Raw genomic sequence first — 12,153 nt, forward strand, 5'->3', positions numbered from 1 at the left:
CCTACCAGGATATTGTCAATAGGATATAGGTTGTAGGGCAGCCAGGTCAGCACTGGTTCAGTGTGTTCAAAAGTTATGGGAATTGTTCTGGATATAGGAGTATTCTTTATAACTATAACTAAGGCTTCTGTTTTTCACTTTTTATTAATTGTATTTTTCAGTGCTTATTTTTCGTTATTTTCGAGTTTTATGTAAATTGTTTTTTCAGGGCTTTCGTTTTTGATATACTGTATGAAATTTGTGTTTTCGGTTATTTTCAAAATCCTTCAGCTTTTTTTTTTCAGTCAAAATATGTATAGTAGTAACTCGACAGTACTTGCACACTTAAGTTGTACCTTCTTTCCTTTGCTGTCTTCCATAATGAAATCCCTATGGTCACGGGCACATTCTTCTGGGTTTTTTTTCATTTCACCACATCAGTTTTAAATCCTCTGTATCTTAATTGTAATACGGCTTTAAATCCCACTAACAAGCCTCCATCCTGATTGTAATCTTGTTTTAAATCTCACAAGCAAAGTCTCCAATAGAAATGTAGGAATGTGCTGTCACTCAGTAGTTGGGGAGGGTTTAAAGTATTCAGAACAAATCAATAATAGATGTAAATCAGGAAGGTGGGACAGCACTGGGGAATGAATTTAATCTGAGAAAAGGGTAAAGTCAACGTGAATTGTAACCATTACCACAGATTTTCCTGTGTTTATTGGCTATTCAACGATTTCTTTTTGTCGGGGTGTTTTATCGTGTTTTATCGGTTAAAACCGATACTCTGAAGGCCTATTTATAACTACCTTTTAATTATATCAGTTGATTACAGAAATTTGAAGTAAAGTCTGTTGTCCAGAATTGCTACTGAGACTATTCCTTGCCCAACTATCAGCCCTCTATCAACTTCAGTTAGATCTGGATAGGATATGATATATAATATTTATACTTACATAGAACCTGTATCTTAGAATTTCTCAAACACCAAGTAACAGGAATTGCAAGGAAGTGTTTACTCAAATTCTTTACTGGTTGAAGTGTGATACACACCTACAAACTGAGTATCAAGAGTCACCAAAGAGTACAATGTGTAATGTACTTGATTTTTGTGACGTTAACCACTTCAACTCCAGATCTAAAAAGGAAACCTCTTCCCAGGTACCAGATTTTCAAAATAATAATAATAATAATAATAATAATAATAATAATAATAATAATAATAATAATAATAATAATAATAATAAAATAATAATAATGTTTTCAAACCTGTAATTGCTATAAAATGTTAACATTTGATGAATAAAACACAAATAAATGACCTAAACTGTGTTTTTCATTAACCCTTTATGCTCCTGTGTTCTACATACCCCTGTTCAATATAGAGATAAAACCACTTTTTTTTTTTTTAAAACAATGAAAACAAAAATGCTGCTAATAACAAAAATAATCAGTAAATAGTATTTATCAAATAAAAATCAAACAACATCAAAACGTGTGCCATTATTGACTTGCTCTGTGCCATTTATTGAAATGTTAAATACAACAGAAACCAGGGTTGCCTTCACAACCACTGCATATTTTTCTTGCGTCTTTTCATTTTCTTTTTTGTGTTCTCTGCTTCCCTTGTGTAGGAGGGATAGTCACAAATGCGTGTACACAGCTACTTTGTGCAGGCATTGTGATGGATCTGGCTGCCGCAGATGCCTGCTTTATTGCCTTGTACCCAGTCCTTTGTTTTGATAGTATTTCATAACAGCACTGCTATTTCAAACCAAAGAACTTCCTGTTTGCAGCTGGCTTTCCTGTAAAGTAGCTGCATGAAGAAAACTTTGACCATCTTTTATGTGATTATATTATATCCTGCAGTTTCGGGGGGGGGAGCTCCATAGTAAATTATGCCCCTGATGTTAGGAAAAGTATTGGTCTCTGTCTGCGGGGAAACAAGTGCGTGGCTTTCCTTCCACACGTCTTTTATAGTGTTGTCAGCAAAGGAAGAGTCACAATTGCAATTGTACACCAGCTATGAAAGGGATTGTTTTTCACTGGTATTACACATCTTTATGTAATCTGCTGAAAAGAAATGGAAGAAAGCCAATCTCCCTGCTGCCTTGGATCTGTCACTTACTCCTCTCGTCCTTCTCTTCTACACTCACCTCTGCCAAACACTCCTACTTCTACTCTATCATTCAGTCTTCTACTAACAATTCCTATGTCTCTACCTTCTCCTCCTTCCTTACCCTACACCCCTTTCACCTTCCTCTATCTCGGCTGATGATTTTGCCTCCTACTTCTCCAAAATCAGACACCCGCAAACTCTTCATTACCTCGTCTTCTTCCCCACCCACCCCCTGTCCTCTGCTCATTCAGTCACTCACCATCACACTCTGTAACCCCTACTAATCTACCCTCCTTCTCCTCCTCGCCACACTCAGACTCAGATCTTTGTTTCCTGCTCTAGAGCCACAAATCCACCACATGTACTCTGGACCCACTCCCCACTCACCTCTTCCAAGCTGCTGCCCCTGCTCTACTCCCTTTCATCACTTCTCTTCTAAACACCACTCTACTGTCCACTCTACTTTCCCTCTGCCTTCAAACAGGCCTGCATCACCCCATCTTAAAAAAAACCCTCCCTTAATCCCTCATCCCTCCAGAACTACCATCCTGTCTCCCTTTTTCCATTCCTCTCTAAAGCCCTTGAGCGACCTGTACATTGCAAGCTTTCTGCTTTCCTGCAAACGCATTCTCTGCTCGACCCCCACCAATCTGGTTTTCGCCCAGCACACTCCACTGAAACTGCTGTTCTCTGTCATTAACTCTCTACTTTTTACCCGTGCTGCCTCCCTCTCCTCTGTTCTAATTCTCCTCGACCTCTCTGCAGCCTTTGACACTGGCTGGGACTCTCCTGCACTGTTCTTGCCTGGTTTTCCTCCTACTTAGCTGATCACATTTACTGGGTGTTCTGGCATGGCACACCCTCTGCCTTTTGCTCTCTTTCGACAGGTGTCCCCCAAGGCTCAGTCCTGGGACCCCTCCTGTTTTCTCCCTACATCCACTCCCTGGGTCCCTTCATCTCCTCCCATGGCTTCTCGTATCTTCTCTATGCTGATGATGATTAGATCTTCCTCTCCTTTCCCCCCTCTGAGCCATCTCTATTCCTCTTGAATCCACAACTCTCCCTCCTCGACCCTCCCTCTCTTACTCTCAACACATCTCTACTCTGGCCATAACCGCAGATTCCGGGGGGGTTCAGGTCCAACCACTCTTTGAAGTGGGGGAAACAATACATGTATTTGTCCCCCACACAAACACACACACACACTTTTATGACCCCTTAACAATATTTTTAAATGGTTTTATGATTCAGAATAGTTAACTTGTTTTGTTGGGACTGGAACGCACCAGATTCTCCATCCCTCCTTATTTTACTCAATGAACTAGTCCGAGCCTGTGAACTTTGTTTTAGGAAGCTATCTGCAAAACAAACAAACATAACTATGTCATTAGATGAAGTTGATGCGTACAATAATGTTTTTTTAATTTATTTCTAAAATATAAGGGTTAATCTTACACACAGCTATTTGCAAAACAAACAAACTTCTGTTATTTACCAAAAACGCTTTGACATGAATATGTTTAATTAAGGGGACGGGTGAAAAAAAATGGGTGAAAAACAAAAATAGGACTTTTTTAATTTATTTCTAAAATATAAGGGTTAATCTTACACACAAATGATTTTGGGAAACTTAATGAATCTTCATTATTTACCAAAAACGCTTTGACATGAATATGTTTAATTAAGGGGACGGGGAAAAAATAATAGTAAAAAAGATGAATAAAAATGTGCATGTAAGTTGTATTCAAATGTTTACATAAACCAATGGAAATTTATAATTTCTAAAAAATACTTTCAAAAAACAAATAATTGTACGACAAATCTTTTGTAGCAAAAGTTTTGCTTTTATGGATGAGGAAAAAAAGTAATCAATCTTTTTGCAAAACTCCAAAAATGCTAATTCAAAAGTATTCATAACCTGATGAGGAAAATTAAATTAATAGCTTGTTGAGGCACCTTTAGCAATAATAACCTCTTTTAAACAATTAGGATATTTGTCAGTGAGTTTTTGGCATGATTATTTTCTGATTTTTTGACCATTCTTCAACGCAAAATTGTTCCAGTCCATTCAAATTCCAAGGACTTCTCTTGTGTACAGCCTTCTTCAACTCATACCAAAGAGTCACAATCGGATACTTGACTAGGCCATTCCAGAACCTTGATTTTATTCTTCTTCAACCATTATGAAGTAGATTTTGATGTGTGCTTTGGATCGTTCTTGTGTTGGAACATCCAATTGTGCTTGAAACCAAGTTTTGTAGCGGAGGGTTTCAGATGATTGGTCAATATTGTTTGGTTTGCTACAGAATCCATTTTACCATGTATTGGAACTAAATTTCCTGAGCCATTAGAGGAAAAACAGCCCCATAGCAGGATATTACCACGTCTGTGCTTGACAGTAGGTATGGTGTTCTTTTCTTTATACGCTTCACCAGACTTTATCCAAACGTAACAAATATCAGCGTGACCAAATAGCACGATTTTTGTTTGCTCACTCCACAAAACCTTTGACCATGAACTCATTCAAGTGCCATTTTGCAAACTTTAAGCAATTGTCCTCGTAAAGTTTTCCTAAGAGTGGCTTTTTCCTTGGCCTGCGACCATTGAGACCTTCACCATGCAATACTTGGCGTATGGTTGAACTGGAAACTCCAGTCCCACTTGCAGCCAGTTCACTTTGAATATCTTCGGCAGTCAATCTTGGATTGTTATTAACCTTCCTCACAATTCTTCTACTTGTTCTTGGTGAAAGAACCTTCTTAATGGTAGATCTAATTCTGTTTTTAAACACAAATTCATACTTCTGCTTGTTCATTTTCCAACGTTTTGCATACCGTATCCTTGTTAACCAGTGCATATAAAAAGACTATAATAATAATTTCGCTTTATACTTGAGGGTGTACAATACAATGTAATTTTGTCATAAAACAAAACTTAGTTCCCACTGACACACAACCTTTTAACAAAATTGCTGGAATGTTTCAATTAAGTTGCGATGTTACTACAAAGTTGTGTGTTAGCAGCTATTCAATGACCGCATGAAGTATTAGTGATCTAATACAGTGGTTCTCAACGACTGATCCACAGAGTGGCTGCAGCCACTTTGCCGGTCCGTGTAAGATTTTACTTTTTTTGTTAAGGTATTGCAGCAGGGCGGTAGGAAAGCCCTGCTGTTTTATTCGTATTGTTTGTTTATTTTTAGAACGGGGTCTCCCCCTCCGCCCCTGTGTTGTTATTTTGTATTTGTTTATTGTTTTATATTTGTATATTTTATACCGCCATGTGTTTATTATTTTGTATGACAGCGTAGCTGTGCTTTAGTTTTGTTATTGTTTTGCAGCGTGGATGGGAAGCCCCATCCACGTTATAAAATCGTGCAGAAGGTGGCCATCTCCCGAATTAGTTAAGTGACTAGTTTGTTGCTAATCGGGAGATGGTCACCTGTATAAATACCTGCAGCTCTCTGTGGTTGTTCAGAGGAGGAACGAGAGTGAGCGAGGAGTGAGAGAGGAGAAACAAAATTTAAAAGAATATAAGGATCCGTGAAGGCTACTGCCCAGCCGGACCTTAATTTGTTATTTGTGTTCGAGATTTATTTCGTTTAATTTGTTTTATTTCTGCTCTACGAGCAAATGTTTATTTTTGTTTAAATATTTTGTTTATTTTTGTTCTTTAATAAACTGCGCACGTGCCACTGCACTGTACCTTTTGTTTTTGTTGTTCCTCCTTCTGGTCTGGGTCACTGCAACGCCATTTTCTGCCACAGGTATATAAAAAAAAAATAAGGGGAAAAAAAAAAACCTGACTCAAAATATTAATATTTACTACAGGTGAGTGGAATTTCACAAAGTCCTACTCACTGCTCAAAGTAAAGCGGATCAACTCAGTGAGCTCCACTCCGGGGCTTTATTGAACATAATGATGGTGGCGTGCAAACTTTCAGCAGAAAAAGAGTACACTACTGTGTAGTAGAGAGCGTCAAGCGAAAGATTTGCTTTTACTTGATCAGAAGTGTCAAAGCAAGGTTTTTTTGATCGGTTTTTCGGAACTAGTAAAAGTTCAGGGAAACGTAATACAGATGAGGAGTGTGATGAGGAATGCAATGAAAAGGAAGAAGGGTTGTAAAAGAACCAACCAAAAAATTTCAACCAAAAATATGATGCCTCATATATAAAATATGGGATTATTGCAAGCGGGGATGAAGAATGCCCAAAACCGAAATGTGTTGCTTGTGGTGTGATTCTGAGCAACGAATCTATGAAACCTTAGAAAGTGATTTGTCACCTGGAAACCAAACATCCAAATTTAAAAGAAAAGCCATTCTAATTTTTCAAACACAAGCGAGATGACGTGAAGTCTCAACAGAAACTACTGCATGCCATCACAACAACAAATGAAGGCATGTTAAAAGCATCATATCTGCTGGCCCTTCGCATAGTAATGGCGAGCATAGCCAAATGTCACCATTTACAATCGGTAAAAAATTAATAATGCCTTCAATAATAGATGCCTGTCGTGATGTCTTGGGTAATACAGCTGCCAAAAAAGTCAGTGGCATTCCTCTGTCAAATGATACTGTCTCACGTAGAATAACTGATATGGTAGAAGATATTGAATCACAACTGATTGAGAGTGAAAGAGTCTGGCTGGTTTGCAATTCAGTTGGATTAGTCTACGGACATTTCCAGTGCCACGGTTCTTATTGTTTATGTGCGCTATGCATATGAAGGGGCATTTCACAAAGATGTACTTTGCTGAACTGCCACAGAATACAACTGGTGCTGAAATTTTTCGAGTTCTAAATGAGTATGTGACAGGACATGGTATCCGGTAGGACCGCTGCATTGGAATTTGCATTGATGGAGCGCCTGCAGTGACAGGCAGACATTCAGGTGTAGCGGTGTCACAAAGACGGCTGAAGTGGGTGGAATCAGACCAGAGCGAGGAAATAAACGACAGAGAGGTGTGGTTTGGTGGAGCTGAGCGAATGTTTTCGCTCAGCATTTAATAAACAGAACAGAAAATAAAAAGGTTGTCAAACAAAAAACACAGGACATGGCACATTCACCAAAATAAACAGACTAACAAAACAGACGATACAGACAAACACGGTGAGCAGATATTTATCTACTATTATTATTCTTATGATTATTTTTACCTCCGTCTCCTATCCCGTTCTCCACTCACCGAACACCCAACCCCGAGTTGGTGAAAACATGCTGCTTTTATGCAGCTGTACCGAGACTCGATTGCTAATCAATCATTCAATTGGAGTCTCGGTACAACTGCTCGTGAATTGATAAAGTGCAATTCCCCGTGCTCACATTACTTTTTACTTGCATGTGAAGTGCTGTGCAATCCTAAATACAATATACATTTTAAACACTCGTGTTACACAGACCCGTTCATATCCCATGTACCAATGACTATACACCAACATTTAACACATCACATGCAACATATAACTGAAAATACACACAGGGGCGGGCACTTCGTCACAAGCGGCCAGAGTGAAGGAAGTTGAACCGTGTGCTCAAGCAACACATTGCTTCATTCATAGATTGGTATTCGCAACCAAAAAATTATCTCCAGAACTTAACAGTGTCCTCAGTATAGTAGTTAAAATGGTGAATTTTAACCATTTTAATGGCGACGTGAACTTGAAGCCTTTCTGTATCAAAAGAAGTCTCCTTTGGCAGAATACTTTCAGGATTTACAATGGCTAGCCAAGCTTGCATATCTGGCAGATATATTTGATAACTTCAATCACCTGAATCTCTCTATGCAGGGAAGTGTATCCAGTGTGTTTGTAATAAAGAAGCTCTAAGTCTGGAAAGAAAGAGTCGAGCACGATTGTTTTGACAAGTTCCCGTCTTTTGCATTCATGACTATTGACGACAGAGAAGTAGATCTCACTCTCCTGCGCGAAATTATTTCATCCCATCTAAAATTAACTCTCCAAAAATTCGAAGAGTATTTCCCCTCCGGCTCTGATCCACGGAAAGGAAAGCAATGGGTGCGTGACCCATTCGCATCTCTAGATGCAGAGACAACCTTTTTGCCATTGTTGGAGGATAAGCTTCTGGAATTGTCAAGTGATGAGGGTCTGAAGTTACAATTTCAACTTACTCTACCTGTTTTCTGGATCAAAGTAAATACAGAATACCTACAACTCCGTGAACTGGCAGTCAAAACCTTACTCCCATTTCATTCTGCTTACTTTTTGCGAAAGCGAATTTTCAGCAATGACTGCAACTAAAACTAAATACTGAAACAGGCTGAGCATTGGAAAGATGCTCCAAGTGCCCTTGTCTGAAATTCATCCCTGGATTGAAAAATGTGTGTCTACACAGCAGGCACAGAAATCGCATTAAGAGGCTGGTAAGAGAATCCATCTATTTATTTAAAAAAAAAAAAAAAAAACTAAAATATTTCTAATATGCAATTTCTGAATATTACTGTGTATATGTATATAGATGTGTGGGTGGGTGTGCTTATAGTGAGAATGTTGTAACTGCCATAGTTTTAATTGTTATGTTGTCTTGTGCAGCAGTTTACTTTGGGAATGAGAATAATACATATACACCATACAATTATAAAATATATTTAAAAAAATGACCTACTGTTACTTTTACATGGAACCCTTTTAGTTAAAAAGTTATATTCACATGCAGTGGCTTTCAAAAGTATTTACCCCCTTGGACTTTTCCACATTTTATTGTGTTACAACATGGAATCAGAATGGATTTAATTAGGAGTTTTTGCCACTGATCAACACAAAAAAAGTCCATAATGTCAAAGTGAAAAATAAAATCTACAAGTTGTTCTAAATTAATTACAAATATAAAACAGAAAATAATTGATTGCATAAGTATTCACCCATTTGCTATGACACACCTAAATAAGCTCTGGTGTAACCAATTGTCTTTAGAAGTCACATAATTAGTTGAATGGAGTCCACCTGTGTGCAATTAAGGTGTTTCACATGATTTCAGGTTAAATACAACTGTCTCTGGGAGGTCCCACAGTTGGTTAGTACATTTCCCCACAAAAGCTACATCATGAAGATGAAGAAACATTCAAAGCAAATCCGGAGTAAGGTTCTTCAAAGGCACCAATCAGAGGTAGGATGTAAGAACATTTCCAAGGCATTGAATATCTCCCGGAGCACAGTAAAGTCCATTATTAAGAAATGGAGAGAATATGGCACAACGGTGAATCTATCTAAACAGGTCATTCTCAAAAACTGAATATCCAGGCAAGAAGGGCACTAGTCAGGGAGGCCACCAAGAGGCCTATGGCAACTCTAAAGGAGTTACAGACTTCCATGGCTGAGCTGGGAGACACTGTGCATACGGCAACAATAGCCCGAGTGCTTCACAAAACTGGTCTTTGTGGGAGAGTGGCAAAAAGAAAGCCATTGTTGAAAAAAACTCACATCAAATCTCGGCTAGAGTTTGCCAGAAGGCATATGGGAGACTCTGAGACCACGTAATAGAAGATTCTATGGTTTGATGAGACCATAATAGAGCTAAGCGCTATGTTTGGCACAAGCCTAACACCGCACATCATCCTGAGAACACCATCCGTACCGTGAAGCATGGCGGTGGCAACATCATGCTATGGGAATGCTTCTCTGCATCAAGGGTCTGGAAATCTCATGAAGATAGAGGGCAAAATGGATGCAGCAAAGTACAGAGAAATCCTGGAGAAAAACCTGCTGAAGTCTGCAAGAGACCTGGGAGGTGGGAGAAGATTCATCTTCCAGCAGGACAATGACCAAAAGCCTGGACTTCAATCCAATTGAGAATATGTGGAAAGAGTTGAAAATTGTTGTTCACCAAAGGTCCTTATCCAACTTGATGGAGCTTGAGCAATTTTGCAGAATGGGCAAAAATTGCAGTGTCCAGATGTGCAAAGCTGGTAGAGACTTATTCAAATAGACTCATGGCTATAATTGCTGCTAAAGGTGCCTCTACCAAATATTGACTCAATTGGGTGAATACTTATGCAATCAATTATTTTCTGTTTTGTATTTGTAATTAATTTAGAACAATTTGTAGATTTTATTTTTCACTTTGACATTATGGACTTTTTTGTGTTGATCAGTGGCAAAAACTTAATTAAATCCATTTTGATTCCACGTTGTAACATAATAAAATGTGGAAAAGTCCAAGGGGGTAAATACTTTTGAGAGCCACTGTATCACCTGGTCTGTGGGCAAATATTTTAAATAAACACCATAGGTGTTTAATTGATGTTTTACGGTGTATACATATTGCAGTGTTTTCTCGGGTAAGGGTCTTAATGGAATCAGATGGATACAAGATGATTGGGGAAGAAAGGAATGACAGCCCATATTTATTCAGAATATTAAATATAGAGGGAAAGAGCACCAGGTAGACAGAAGGATGGGGAGGGATCATAACACACACTGACACAGGTCATAACACACACACACACACACACAGAAACTCCAGCTGCAGTTCCTCTTGGCTCGTCACTCGGACTCCTGTCCGGCTTCCCTTCTGACTCTTAGTCTTCCTTTATTCAGATTGGTTGTCCGTCCACTCCCTCTATGTGTCGCTTCCTTCAGCAGATGCTGCAGGAGGGGAGGGGGGTCATGCAGCCATGAATAAGGGCCTGTGTAGCGGCTAGGCCGGATTAATGGTGGTTGCTGGGTGGTTCTCTCTCAGTGCTGTTTTCTCATTATTTGTCAGTCTCCTTCTCCCACCACCTGCCCATCTGGCCGTCAGCTGTTCTGAGGTCGTTACACTGTCCTCGTCATTGCCACGACTCTTACTCTAGGAACCCGTCAGGTTAGGGAGGCAAAATCTACAGGCACCTATGAGCTAAAGCAGACACCTCAAGTGCTGGCCTTTGTCTTCCACAGGCCAGTAGCTTGCCTTCATATGCGCTCGAGTTCCTGGGTGCAAAGAGGCTAGCTTCTCCTGAGCTGTTGTAGAGAATGCCTAAGGGGAGAGAATGTAATTGGATGTTCTAAATTGGGCACTCTATTATTATTATTTTACCGTTAGATTTGTTTTCAGTCTCCAAAATTGCAATTTTCTAGTTTCTATTGCTAGGAAACTCTGCTACTAGCCCTAACTGAAGGTACAGTACCTCTATTGCAACTAATATACCAGTACTGCAAGGTGGTTTCTTAGTTTTTTATATCCACCGATAAATCTTCAAGATAGCGAGAGAGTCTGCTGCTTTTACCATTTGAGCAAGCCAAAAATAATAAAATGTTCATTTACGTGTCTAGGGGATTTTGGTTTTACTTGGCTGAGCTATTTAGTGAAATGGCATGTGCATTTAATGACCTTTAATGAACTGATAGCTAGTTCTTTTTTTTCTCAGTTGACAAAGCGTCTAATGGCTCCTCTTTATCAGGATATTGATCAAGTTTCAGCATAAAGCGCAGGCTTTCAGTGCTACTGCAGGTCAGCCTTAGTTATTTTGTTACAGGTTTCAGCAGTTGTGCTTATCAGCTGCACGCACATACTATTTTTACCTGGGCCTGTCTGAGTGATTTATGTTTTTACAGTGTATGTGTGTGTGTGTTTGCGTGTGTGTTAGTGAGTGTGTGTATGCAGAGGGGGGCTGTTTATAACTGACAGGGGTAAAATCATTATCCTACAGTAGGGACAGAACAGTGAGAAGAGTTTGTATTATGTTGGGCTATTGGCCTTATTCATTAATGGTATTTACTTACACCCTCATGAAATAACAAAATGAGTCCTCCAAGGCTCAATATTGAGATCTCTTTGTTTTCTTTTTTTTTTAAAATGACATAACAGTGTTTGTACTAGCTTTACTAATCATTTGTAAGCTGACAATACCATAATTTACTATGGTGAGAAATTGGTTACTGTAATTTGACTGCTAAATTGCAAACAATTTTTAATAATGTGCAAAACTGGTTTACAGATAACAATCTAAACAGAAAGTTTGTTATGTTAGTGTGGCAAGGCGTAAACTTGCACATGGGGAAATATGTAGTTTATTGTATGTTTTTGGGTTAATTGTTAATATATTGATTTAATTAATTG

The 12,153-nt window shown here is 38.8% G+C and overlaps 1 protein-coding gene across 3 annotated transcripts in view; it reads left to right on the plus strand.

Annotated features, from left to right (window-relative positions):
• LOC121314619 (F-actin-uncapping protein LRRC16A-like) overlaps nt 1–12,153 on the plus strand; it is a 255,535-nt gene that overhangs the window by 112,113 nt on the left and 131,269 nt on the right. The window lies entirely within an intron of this gene.

Source organism: Polyodon spathula, chromosome 4, assembly GCF_017654505.1.
Source record: "Polyodon spathula isolate WHYD16114869_AA chromosome 4, ASM1765450v1, whole genome shotgun sequence".
NCBI classification, from domain to species: Eukaryota; Metazoa; Chordata; class Actinopteri; order Acipenseriformes; family Polyodontidae; genus Polyodon; species Polyodon spathula.